Source organism: Phyllobates terribilis, unplaced genomic scaffold (genome assembly GCF_046119375.1).
Source record: "Phyllobates terribilis strain yellow unplaced genomic scaffold, ASM4611937v1 Scaffold_710__1_contigs__length_769263, whole genome shotgun sequence".
NCBI classification, from domain to species: Eukaryota; Metazoa; Chordata; class Amphibia; order Anura; family Dendrobatidae; genus Phyllobates; species Phyllobates terribilis.
The window spans coordinates 309,010-321,507 of NW_027363470.1; the positions used below are offsets into that span (position 1 = coordinate 309,010).

Consider the following 12,498-nt stretch of genomic DNA (forward strand, 5'->3'; position numbering starts at 1 on the left):
ATTCAGCCAGCCAGGTATCCTGCCTGCAGTAGATGGAATGTGGCAATGGAACGCTGGCTGCGCGTGTCATAATAGGCTCTGAGCCTTTATATACCTGTGCACAGCAGCAGCCACCTTCAGTCTGCTGCTGGACAGCCAGCAGCAGCAGCAGCAGGAGAGGTATGTAATCAGGAGCCCTCCTGCTAAGGGTAGACAGCTGCTCGTTCCACCCCACCCCCCGCCTTAATTGGTTCTCCTCCCTTCCAACGGTGTTGAGGCGGGTGGGAACAGCAGGGGGTGAAGGTGCTGTGTTTAAAGAGGTGGAGTTATGCAGATCTAAAACGCGTGGATTGCAGCAGCAGCAAGCCGAAAAGTGCAGGCATGTAAGGGATCTAGAGGTTGACAACATGTCTTCTTAACGGGAGTCCAGGAGCTCATCTCCACAAATGGACTTTTCAGGATCCTTGGGTGGCTCCGTAGTTTGAAACCAATTCTGGTTATCGCTTCTCGGCCTTTTGGCTAAGATCAAGTGTAGTATCTGTTCTTATCAGTTTAATATCTGATACGTCCCCTATCTGGGGACCATATATTAAATGGATTTTTAGAACAGGGAGATGGAAAAAGAGCTTGCTCTGTCCACTCCACGCATTGACCTGGTATTGCAGTATCTCCAGGACCGGTGCACCCCTTCTTTAATGCAGTTTCTAAAATCAGAAAGAATTGAATTCAATGTTTTTTGTTCATTTTGCTTGTTTGTCAGATTTTGGGATGGACTCTTTGGCTTTGCTTTTCTTCTCCTCATTGGATTTTTCATGTTCAAAGTTGCAGAAGCCAGATTACAAGCTCATTTTGGTTCAACTTCAGCAACTGTGCATTGCATTGCCATGTAATGTGATGCAATGCTATCTTTCTAGCTCTCCCTTTTTACTTCCTTTTGGATAAACAGACATATTAGGCAAGCATTTTGGAGCTTTCACCTAAATAACTACAGGTGGTGAGATAAGCTGCACAATATAATTGACCTTTCAGTATATTGTTGCACACACACCATCTATTTAGCAAATGCCCTTGTTATCAACAGCAGCCTTTTAAACTCACCTGAGCTAACAGGTATGTGCGCTGGTTACTCTGCTGCGCTTAAAATTTCTTTTTTGGTTTGCTACAATGCCTTTTCTGAAACGTTGTCTCCTTCTGCTGGAACAATGACTTCTTTCATTTAATGCCTGCAGACTATAAAAGAGAACCCAACCCAAAAAGTTTGGTTGATTAGTCTGTGGCATTCTGTTAAACTGTTGCTTATGGCGGTCTCTGTGAGCTTCTCAGCGACATTCAGCCAGCCAGGTATCCTGCCTGCAGTAGATGGAATGTGGCAATGGAACGCTGGCTGCGCGTGTCATAATAGGCTCTGAGCCTTTATATACCTGTGCACAGCAGCAGCCACCTTCAGTCTGCTGCTGGACAGCCAGCAGCAGCAGCAGCAGGAGAGGTATGTAATCAGGAGCCCTCCTGCTAAGGGTAGACAGCTGCTCGTTCCACCCCACCCCCCGCCTTAATTGGTTCTCCTCCCTTCCAACGGTGTTGAGGCGGGTGGGAACAGCAGGGGGTGAAGGTGCTGTGTTTAAAGAGGTGGAGTTATGCAGATCTAAAACGCGTGGATTGCAGCAGCAGCAAGCCGAAAAGTGCAGGCATGTAAGGGATCTAGAGGTTGACAACATGTCTTCTTAACGGGAGTCCAGGAGCTCATCTCCACAAATGGACTTTTCAGGATCCTTGGGTGGCTCCGTAGTTTGAAACCAATTCTGGTTATCGCTTCTCGGCCTTTTGGCTAAGATCAAGTGTAGTATCTGTTCTTATCAGTTTAATATCTGATACGTCCCCTATCTGGGGACCATATATTAAATGGATTTTTAGAACAGGGAGATGGAAAAAGAGCTTGCTCTGTCCACTCCACGCATTGACCTGGTATTGCAGTATCTCCAGGACCGGTGCACCCCTTCTTTAATGCAGTTTCTAAAATCAGAAAGAATTGAATTCAATGTTTTTTGTTCATTTTGCTTGTTTGTCGGATTTTGGGATGGACTCTTTGGCTTTGCTTTTCTTCTCCTCATTGGATTTTTCATGTTCAAAGTTGCAGAAGCCAGATTACAAGCTCATTTTGGTTCAACTTCAGCAACTGTGCATTGCATTGCCATGTAATGTGATGCAATGCTATCTTTCTAGCTCTCCCTTTTTACTTCCTTTTGGATAAACAGACATATTAGGCAAGCATTTTGGAGCTTTCACCTAAATAACTACAGGTGGTGAGATAAGCTGCACAATATAATTGACCTTTTAGTATATTGTTGCACACACACCATCTATTTAGCAAATGCCCTTGTTATCAACAGCAGCCTTTTAAACTCACCTGAGCTAACAGGTATGTGCGCTGGTTACTCTGCTGCGCTTAAAATTTCTTTTTTGGTTTGCTACAATGCCTTTTCTGAAACGTTGTCTCCTTCTGCTGGAACACTGACTTCTTTCATTTAATGCCTGCAGACTATAAAAGAGAACCCAACCCAAAAAGTTTGGTTGATTAGTCTGTGGCATTCTGTTAAACTGTTGCTTATGGCGGTCTCTGTGAGCTTCTCAGCGACATTCAGCCAGCCAGGTATCCTGCCTGCAGTAGATGGAATGTGGCAATGGAACGCTGGCTGCGCGTGTCATAATAGGCTCTGAGCCTTTATATACCTGTGCACAGCAGCAGCCACCTTCAGTCTGCTGCTGGACAGCCAGCAGCAGCAGCAGCAGGAGAGGTATGTAATCAGGAGCCCTCCTGCTAAGGGTAGACAGCTGCTCGTTCCACCCCACCCCCCGCCTTAATTGGTTCTCCTCCCTTCCAACGGTGTTGAGGCGGGTGGGAACAGCAGGGGGTGAAGGTGCTGTGTTTAAAGAGGTGGAGTTATGCAGATCTAAAACGCGTGGATTGCAGCAGCAGCAAGCCGAAAAGTGCAGGCATGTAAGGGATCTAGAGGTTGACAACATGTCTTCTTAACGGGAGTCCAGGAGCTCATCTCCACAAATGGACTTTTCAGGATCCTTGGGTGGCTCCGTAGTTTGAAACCAATTCTGGTTATCGCTTCTCGGCCTTTTGGCTAAGATCAAGTGTAGTATCTGTTCTTATCAGTTTAATATCTGATACGTCCCCTATCTGGGGACCATATATTAAATGGATTTTTAGAACAGGGAGATGGAAAAAGAGCTTGCTCTGTCCACTCCACGCATTGACCTGGTATTGCAGTATCTCCAGGACCGGTGCACCCCTTCTTTAATGCAGTTTCTAAAATCAGAAAGAATTGAATTCAATGTTTTTTGTTCATTTTGCTTGTTTGTCGGATTTTGGGATGGACTCTTTGGCTTTGCTTTTCTTCTCCTCATTGGATTTTTCATGTTCAAAGTTGCAGAAGCCAGATTACAAGCTCATTTTGGTTCAACTTCAGCAACTGTGCATTGCATTGCCATGTAATGTGATGCAATGCTATCTTTCTAGCTCTCCCTTTTTACTTCCTTTTGGATAAACAGACATATTAGGCAAGCATTTTGGAGCTTTCACCTAAATAACTACAGGTGGTGAGATAAGCTGCACAATATAATTGACCTTTCAGTATATTGTTGCACACACACCATCTATTTAGCAAATGCCCTTGTTATCAACAGCAGCCTTTTAAACTCACCTGAGCTAACAGGTATGTGCGCTGGTTACTCTGCTGCGCTTAAAATTTCTTTTTTGGTTTGCTACAATGCCTTTTCTGAAATGTTGTCTCCTTCTGCTGGAACACTGACTTCTTTCATTTAATGCCTGCAGACTATAAAAGAGAACCCAACCCAAAAAGTTTGGTTGATTAGTCTGTGGCATTCTGTTAAACTGTTGCTTATGGCGGTCTCTGTGAGCTTCTCAGCGACATTCAGCCAGCCAGGTATCCTGCCTGCAGTAGATGGAATGTGGCAATGGAACGCTGGCTGCGCGTGTCATAATAGGCTCTGAGCCTTTATATACCTGTGCACAGCAGCAGCCACCTTCAGTCTGCTGCTGGACAGCCAGCAGCAGCAGCAGCAGGAGAGGTATGTAATCAGGAGCCCTCCTGCTAAGGGTAGACAGCTGCTCGTTCCACCCCACCCCCCGCCTTAATTGGTTCTCCTCCCTTCCAACGGTGTTGAGGCGGGTGGGAACAGCAGGGGGTGAAGGTGCTGTGTTTAAAGAGGTGGAGTTATGCAGATCTAAAACGCGTGGATTGCAGCAGCAGCAAGCCGAAAAGTGCAGGCATGTAAGGGATCTAGAGGTTGACAACATGTCTTCTTAACGGGAGTCCAGGAGCTCATCTCCACAAATGGACTTTTCAGGATCCTTGGGTGGCTCCGTAGTTTGAAACCAATTCTGGTTATCGCTTCTCGGCCTTTTGGCTAAGATCAAGTGTAGTATCTGTTCTTATCAGTTTAATATCTGATACGTCCCCTATCTGGGGACCATATATTAAATGGATTTTTAGAACAGGGAGATGGAAAAAGAGCTTGCTCTGTCCACTCCACGCATTGACCTGGTATTGCAGTATCTCCAGGACCGGTGCACCCCTTCTTTAATGCAGTTTCTAAAATCAGAAAGAATTGAATTCAATGTTTTTTGTTCATTTTGCTTGTTTGTCGGATTTTGGGATGGACTCTTTGGCTTTGCTTTTCTTCTCCTCATTGGATTTTTCATGTTCAAAGTTGCAGAAGCCAGATTACAAGCTCATTTTGGTTCAACTTCAGCAACTGTGCATTGCATTGCCATGTAATGTGATGCAATGCTATCTTTCTAGCTCTCCCTTTTTACTTCCTTTTGGATAAACAGACATATTAGGCAAGCATTTTGGAGCTTTCACCTAAATAACTACAGGTGGTGAGATAAGCTGCACAATATAATTGACCTTTCAGTATATTGTTGCACACACACCATCTATTTAGCAAATGCCCTTGTTATCAACAGCAGCCTTTTAAACTCACCTGAGCTAACAGGTATGTGCGCTGGTTACTCTGCTGCGCTTAAAATTTCTTTTTTGGTTTGCTACAATGCCTTTTCTGAAACGTTGTCTCCTTCTGCTGGAACACTGACTTCTTTCATTTAATGCCTGCAGACTATAAAAGAGAACCCAACCCAAAAAGTTTGGTTGATTAGTCTGTGGCATTCTGTTAAACTGTTGCTTATGGCGGTCTCTGTGAGCTTCTCAGCGACATTCAGCCAGCCAGGTTTCCTGCCTGCAGTAGATGGAATGTGGCAATGGAACGCTGGCTGCGCGTGTCATAATAGGCTCTGAGCCTTTATATACCTGTGCACAGCAGCAGCCACCTTCAGTCTGCTGCTGGACAGCCAGCAGCAGCAGCAGCAGGAGAGGTATGTAATCAGGAGCCCTCCTGCTAAGGGTAGACAGCTGCTCGTTCCACCCCACCCCCCGCCTTAATTGGTTCTCCTCCCTTCCAACGGTGTTGAGGCGGGTGGGAACAGCAGGGGGTGAAGGTGCTGTGTTTAAAGAGGTGGAGTTATGCAGATCTAAAACGCGTGGATTGCAGCAGCAGCAAGCCGAAAAGTGCAGGCATGTAAGGGATCTAGAGGTTGACAACATGTCTTCTTAACGGGAGTCCAGGAGCTCATCTCCACAAATGGACTTTTCAGGATCCTTGGGTGGCTCCGTAGTTTGAAACCAATTCTGGTTATCGCTTCTCGGCCTTTTGGCTAAGATCAAGTGTAGTATCTGTTCTTATCAGTTTAATATCTGATACGTCCCCTATCTGGGGACCATATATTAAATGGATTTTTAGAACAGGGAGATGGAAAAAGAGCTTGCTCTGTCCACTCCACGCATTGACCTGGTATTGCAGTATCTCCAGGACCGGTGCACCCCTTCTTTAATGCAGTTTCTAAAATCAGAAAGAATTGAATTCAATGTTTTTTGTTCATTTTGCTTGTTTGTCGGATTTTGGGATGGACTCTTTGGCTTTGCTTTTCTTCTCCTCATTGGATTTTTCATGTTCAAAGTTGCAGAAGCCAGATTACAAGCTCATTTTGGTTCAACTTCAGCAACTGTGCATTGCATTGCCATGTAATGTGATGCAATGCTATCTTTCTAGCTCTCCCTTTTTACTTCCTTTTGGATAAACAGACATATTAGGCAAGCATTTTGGAGCTTTCACCTAAATAACTACAGGTGGTGAGATAAGCTGCACAATATAATTGACCTTTCAGTATATTGTTGCACACACACCATCTATTTAGCAAATGCCCTTGTTATCAACAGCAGCCTTTTAAACTCACCTGAGCTAACAGGTATGTGCGCTGGTTACTCTGCTGCGCTTAAAATTTCTTTTATGGTTTGCTACAATGCCTTTTCTGAAACGTCTCCTTCTGCTGGAACACTGACTTCTTTCATTTAATGCCTGCAGACTATAAAAGAGAACCCAACCCAAAAAGTTTGGTTGATTAGTCTGTGGCATTCTGTTAAACTGTTGCTTATGGCGGTCTCTGTGAGCTTCTCAGCGACATTCAGCCAGCCAGGTATCCTGCCTGCAGTAGATGGAATGTGGCAATGGAACGCTGGCTGCGCGTGTCATAATAGGCTCTGAGCCTTTATATACCTGTGCACAGCAGCAGCCACCTTCAGTCTGCTGCTGGACAGCCAGCAGCAGCAGCAGCAGGAGAGGTATGTAATCAGGAGCCCTCCTGCTAAGGGTAGACAGCTGCTCGTTCCACCCCACCCCCCGCCTTAATTGGTTCTCCTCCCTTCCAACGGTGTTGAGGCGGGTGGGAACAGCAGGGGGTGAAGGTGCTGTGTTTAAAGAGGTGGAGTTATGCAGATCTAAAACGCGTGGATTGCAGCAGCAGCAAGCCGAAAAGTGCAGGCATGTAAGGGATCTAGAGGTTGACAACATGTCTTCTTAACGGGAGTCCAGGAGCTCATCTCCACAAATGGACTTTTCAGGATCCTTGGGTGGCTCCGTAGTTTGAAACCAATTCTGGTTATCGCTTCTCGGCCTTTTGGCTAAGATCAAGTGTAGTATCTGTTCTTATCAGTTTAATATCTGATACGTCCCCTATCTGGGGACCATATATTAAATGGATTTTTAGAACAGGGAGATGGAAAAAGAGCTTGCTCTGTCCACTCCACGCATTGACCTGGTATTGCAGTATCTCCAGGACCGGTGCACCCCTTCTTTAATGCAGTTTCTAAAATCAGAAAGAATTGAATTCAATGTTTTTTGTTCATTTTGCTTGTTTGTCGGATTTTGGGATGGACTCTTTGGCTTTGCTTTTCTTCTCCTCATTGGATTTTTCATGTTCAAAGTTGCAGAAGCCAGATTACAAGCTCATTTTGGTTCAACTTCAGCAACTGTGCATTGCATTGCCATGTAATGTGATGCAATGCTATCTTTCTAGCTCTCCCTTTTTACTTCCTTTTGGATAAACAGACATATTAGGCAAGCATTTTGGAGCTTTCACCTAAATAACTACAGGTGGTGAGATAAGCTGCACAATATAATTGACCTTTCAGTATATTGTTGCACACACACCATCTATTTAGCAAATGCCCTTGTTATCAACAGCAGCCTTTTAAACTCACCTGAGCTAACAGGTATGTGCGCTGGTTACTCTGCTGCGCTTAAAATTTCTTTTTTGGTTTGCTACAATGCCTTTTCTGAAACGTTGTCTCCTTCTGCTGGAACACTGACTTCTTTCATTTAATGCCTGCAGACTATAAAAGAGAACCCAACCCAAAAAGTTTGGTTGATTAGTCTGTGGCATTCTGTTAAACTGTTGCTTATGGCGGTCTCTGTGAGCTTCTCAGCGACATTCAGCCAGCCAGGTATCCTGCCTGCAGTAGATGGAATGTGGCAATGGAACGCTGGCTGCGCGTGTCATAATAGGCTCTGAGCCTTTATATACCTGTGCACAGCAGCAGCCACCTTCAGTCTGCTGCTGGACAGCCAGCAGCAGCAGCAGCAGGAGAGGTATGTAATCAGGAGCCCTCCTGCTAAGGGTAGACAGCTGCTCGTTCCACCCCACCCCCCGCCTTAATTGGTTCTCCTCCCTTCCAACGGTGTTGAGGCGGGTGGGAACAGCAGGGGGTGAAGGTGCTGTGTTTAAAGAGGTGGAGTTATGCAGATCTAAAACGCGTGGATTGCAGCAGCAGCAAGCCGAAAAGTGCAGGCATGTAAGGGATCTAGAGGTTGACAACATGTCTTCTTAACGGGAGTCCAGGAGCTCATCTCCACAAATGGACTTTTCAGGATCCTTGGGTGGCTCCGTAGTTTGAAACCAATTCTGGTTATCGCTTCTCGGCCTTTTGGCTAAGATCAAGTGTAGTATCTGTTCTTATCAGTTTAATATCTGATACGTCCCCTATCTGTGGACCATATATTAAATGGATTTTTAGAACAGGGAGATGGAAAAAGAGCTTGCTCTGTCCACTCCACGCATTGACCTGGTATTGCAGTATCTCCAGGACCGGTGCACCCCTTCTTTAATGCAGTTTCTAAAATCAGAAAGAATTGAATTCAATGTTTTTTGTTCATTTTGCTTGTTTGTCGGATTTTGGGATGGACTCTTTGGCTTTGCTTTTCTTCTCCTCATTGGATTTTTCATGTTCAAAGTTGCAGAAGCCAGATTACAAGCTCATTTTGGTTCAACTTCAGCAACTGTGCATTGCATTGCCATGTAATGTGATGCAATGCTATCTTTCTAGCTCTCCCTTTTTACTTCCTTTTGGATAAACAGACATATTAGGCAAGCATTTTGGAGCTTTCACCTAAATAACTACAGGTGGTGAGATAAGCTGCACAATATAATTGACCTTTCAGTATATTGTTGCACACACACCATCTATTTAGCAAATGCCCTTGTTATCAACAGCAGCCTTTTAAACTCACCTGAGCTAACAGGTATGTGCGCTGGTTACTCTGCTGCGCTTAAAATTTCTTTTTTGGTTTGCTACAATGCCTTTTCTGAAACGTTGTCTCCTTCTGCTGGAACACTGACTTCTTTCATTTAATGCCTGCAGACTATAAAAGAGAACCCAACCCAAAAAGTTTGGTTGATTAGTCTGTGGCATTCTGTTAAACTGTTGCTTATGGCGGTCTCTGTGAGCTTCTCAGCGACATTCAGCCAGCCAGGTATCCTGCCTGCAGTAGATGGAATGTGGCAATGGAACGCTGGCTGCGCGTGTCATAATAGGCTCTGAGCCTTTATATACCTGTGCACAGCAGCAGCCACCTTCAGTCTGCTGCTGGACAGCCAGCAGCAGCAGCAGCAGGAGAGGTATGTAATCAGGAGCCCTCCTGCTAAGGGTAGACAGCTGCTCGTTCCACCCCACCCCCCGCCTTAATTGGTTCTCCTCCCTTCCAACGGTGTTGAGGCGGGTGGGAACAGCAGGGGGTGAAGGTGCTGTGTTTAAAGAGGTGGAGTTATGCAGATCTAAAACGCGTGGATTGCAGCAGCAGCAAGCCGAAAAGTGCAGGCATGTAAGGGATCTAGAGGTTGACAACATGTCTTCTTAACGGGAGTCCAGGAGCTCATCTCCACAAATGGACTTTTCAGGATCCTTGGGTGGCTCCGTAGTTTGAAACCAATTCTGGTTATCGCTTCTCGGCCTTTTGGCTAAGATCAAGTGTAGTATCTGTTCTTATCAGTTTAATATCTGATACGTCCCCTATCTGGGGACCATATATTAAATGGATTTTTAGAACAGGGAGATGGAAAAAGAGCTTGCTCTGTCCACTCCACGCATTGACCTGGTATTGCAGTATCTCCAGGACCGGTGCACCCCTTCTTTAATGCAGTTTCTAAAATCAGAAAGAATTGAATTCAATGTTTTTTGTTCATTTTGCTTGTTTGTCGGATTTTGGGATGGACTCTTTGGCTTTGCTTTTCTTCTCCTCATTGGATTTTTCATGTTCAAAGTTGCAGAAGCCAGATTACAAGCTCATTTTGGTTCAACTTCAGCAACTGTGCATTGCATTGCCATGTAATGTGATGCAATGCTATCTTTCTAGCTCTCCCTTTTTACTTCCTTTTGGATAAACAGACATATTAGGCAAGCATTTTGGAGCTTTCACCTAAATAACTACAGGTGGTGAGATAAGCTGCACAATATAATTGACCTTTCAGTATATTGTTGCACACACACCATCTATTTAGCAAATGCCCTTGTTATCAACAGCAGCCTTTTAAACTCACCTGAGCTAACAGGTATGTGCGCTGGTTACTCTGCTGCGCTTAAAATTTCTTTTTTGGTTTGCTACAATGCCTTTTCTGAAACGTTGTCTCCTTCTGCTGGAACACTGACTTCTTTCATTTAATGCCTGCAGACTATAAAAGAGAACCCAACCCAAAAAGTTTGGTTGATTAGTCTGTGGCATTCTGTTAAACTGTTGCTTATGGCGGTCTCTGTGAGCTTCTCAGCGACATTCAGCCAGCCAGGTATCCTGCCTGCAGTAGATGGAATGTGGCAATGGAACGCTGGCTGCGCGTGTCATAATAGGCTCTGAGCCTTTATATACCTGTGCACAGCAGCAGCCACCTTCAGTCTGCTGCTGGACAGCCAGCAGCAGCAGCAGCAGGAGAGGTATGTAATCAGGAGCCCTCCTGCTAAGGGTAGACAGCTGCTCGTTCCACCCCACCCCCCGCCTTAATTGGTTCTCCTCCCTTCCAACGGTGTTGAGGCGGGTGGGAACAGCAGGGGGTGAAGGTGCTGTGTTTAAAGAGGTGAAGTTATGCAGATCTAAAACGCGTGGATTGCAGCAGCAGCAAGCCGAAAAGTGCAGGCATGTAAGGGATCTAGAGGTTGACAACATGTCTTCTTAACGGGAGTCCAGGAGCTCATCTCCACAAATGGACTTTTCAGGATCCTTGGGTGGCTCCGTAGTTTGAAACCAATTCTGGTTATCGCTTCTCGGCCTTTTGGCTAAGATCAAGTGTAGTATCTGTTCTTATCAGTTTAATATCTGATACGTCCCCTATCTGGGGACCATATATTAAATGGATTTTTAGAACAGGGAGATGGAAAAAGAGCTTGCTCTGTCCACTCCACGCATTGACCTGGTATTGCAGTATCTCCAGGACCGGTGCACCCCTTCTTTAATGCAGTTTCTAAAATCAGAAAGAATTGAATTCAATGTTTTTTGTTCATTTTGCTTGTTTGTCGGATTTTGGGATGGACTCTTTGGCTTTGCTTTTCTTCTCCTCATTGGATTTTTCATGTTCAAAGTTGCAGAAGCCAGATTACAAGCTCATTTTGGTTCAACTTCAGCAACTGTGCATTGCATTGCCATGTAATGTGATGCAATGCTATCTTTCTAGCTCTCCCTTTTTACTTCCTTTTGGATAAACAGACATATTAGGCAAGCATTTTGGAGCTTTCACCTAAATAACTACAGGTGGTGAGATAAGCTGCACAATATAATTGACCTTTCAGTATATTGTTGCACACACACCATCTATTTAGCAAATGCCCTTGTTATCAACAGCAGCCTTTTAAACTCACCTGAGCTAACAGGTATGTGCGCTGGTTACTCTGCTGCGCTTAAAATTTCTTTTTTGGTTTGCTACAATGCCTTTTCTGAAACGTTGTCTCCTTCTGCTGGAACACTGACTTCTTTCATTTAATGCCTGCAGACTATAAAAGAGAACCCAACCCAAAAAGTTTGGTTGATTAGTCTGTGGCATTCTGTTAAACTGTTGCTTATGGCGGTCTCTGTGAGCTTCTCAGCGACATTCAGCCAGCCAGGTATCCTGCCTGCAGTAGATGGAATGTGGCAATGGAACGCTGGCTGCGCGTGTCATAATAGGCTCTGAGCCTTTATATACCTGTGCACAGCAGCAGCCACCTTCAGTCTGCTGCTGGACAGCCAGCAGCAGCAGCAGCAGGAGAGGTATGTAATCAGGAGCCCTCCTGCTAAGGGTAGACAGCTGCTCGTTCCACCCCACCCCCCGCCTTAATTGGTTCTCCTCCCTTCCAACGGTGTTGAGGCGGGTGGGAACAGCAGGGGGTGAAGGTGCTGTGTTTAAAGAGGTGGAGTTATGCAGATCTAAAACGCGTAGATTGCAGCAGCAGCAAGCCGAAAAGTGCAGGCATGTAAGGGATCTAGAGGTTGACAACATGTCTTCTTAACGGGAGTCCAGGAGCTCATCTCCACAAATGGACTTTTCAGGATCCTTGGGTGGCTCCGTAGTTTGAAACCAATTCTGGTTATCGCTTCTCGGCCTTTTGGCTAAGATCAAGTGTAGTATCTGTTCTTATCAGTTTAATATCTGATACGTCCCCTATCTGGGGACCATATATTAAATGGATTTTTAGAACAGGGAGATGGAAAAAGAGCTTGCTCTGTCCACTCCACGCATTGACCTGGTATTGCAGTATCTCCAGGACCGGTGCACCCCTTCTTTAATGCAGTTTCTAAAATCAGAAAGAATTGAATTCAATGTTTTTTGTTCATTTTGCTTGTTTGTCGGATTTTGGG

At 45.1% G+C, this 12,498-nt stretch overlaps 10 non-coding genes across 10 annotated transcripts; all 10 read left to right on the plus strand.

The window, feature by feature from the left end:
* Window positions 1–478: 478 nt before the first annotated feature.
* On the plus strand, window positions 479–669 carry LOC141236451 (U2 spliceosomal RNA). The gene has a single exon (XR_012302103.1). It is a non-coding gene; the product is annotated as a U2 spliceosomal RNA (small nuclear RNA).
* A 1,115-nt stretch (window positions 670–1,784) lies between these two features.
* Window positions 1,785–1,975, plus strand: LOC141236452 (U2 spliceosomal RNA). The gene has a single exon (XR_012302104.1). It is a non-coding gene; the product is annotated as a U2 spliceosomal RNA (small nuclear RNA).
* Window positions 1,976–3,090: 1,115 nt separating this feature from the next.
* Window positions 3,091–3,281, plus strand: LOC141236453 (U2 spliceosomal RNA). The gene has a single exon (XR_012302105.1). It is a non-coding gene; the product is annotated as a U2 spliceosomal RNA (small nuclear RNA).
* A 1,115-nt stretch (window positions 3,282–4,396) lies between these two features.
* On the plus strand, window positions 4,397–4,587 carry LOC141236454 (U2 spliceosomal RNA). Its single transcript, XR_012302106.1, has one exon. It is a non-coding gene; the product is annotated as a U2 spliceosomal RNA (small nuclear RNA).
* Window positions 4,588–5,702: 1,115 nt separating this feature from the next.
* LOC141236455 (U2 spliceosomal RNA) lies at window positions 5,703–5,893 on the plus strand. The gene has a single exon (XR_012302107.1). It is a non-coding gene; the product is annotated as a U2 spliceosomal RNA (small nuclear RNA).
* A 1,112-nt stretch (window positions 5,894–7,005) lies between these two features.
* LOC141236456 (U2 spliceosomal RNA) lies at window positions 7,006–7,196 on the plus strand. The gene has a single exon (XR_012302108.1). It is a non-coding gene; the product is annotated as a U2 spliceosomal RNA (small nuclear RNA).
* A 1,115-nt stretch (window positions 7,197–8,311) lies between these two features.
* LOC141236669 (U2 spliceosomal RNA) lies at window positions 8,312–8,502 on the plus strand. The gene has a single exon (XR_012302320.1). It is a non-coding gene; the product is annotated as a U2 spliceosomal RNA (small nuclear RNA).
* A 1,115-nt stretch (window positions 8,503–9,617) lies between these two features.
* Window positions 9,618–9,808, plus strand: LOC141236457 (U2 spliceosomal RNA). The gene has a single exon (XR_012302109.1). It is a non-coding gene; the product is annotated as a U2 spliceosomal RNA (small nuclear RNA).
* Window positions 9,809–10,923: 1,115 nt separating this feature from the next.
* Window positions 10,924–11,114, plus strand: LOC141236459 (U2 spliceosomal RNA). The gene has a single exon (XR_012302111.1). It is a non-coding gene; the product is annotated as a U2 spliceosomal RNA (small nuclear RNA).
* A 1,115-nt stretch (window positions 11,115–12,229) lies between these two features.
* On the plus strand, window positions 12,230–12,420 carry LOC141236460 (U2 spliceosomal RNA). Its single transcript, XR_012302112.1, has one exon. It is a non-coding gene; the product is annotated as a U2 spliceosomal RNA (small nuclear RNA).
* Window positions 12,421–12,498: the final 78 nt, after the last annotated feature.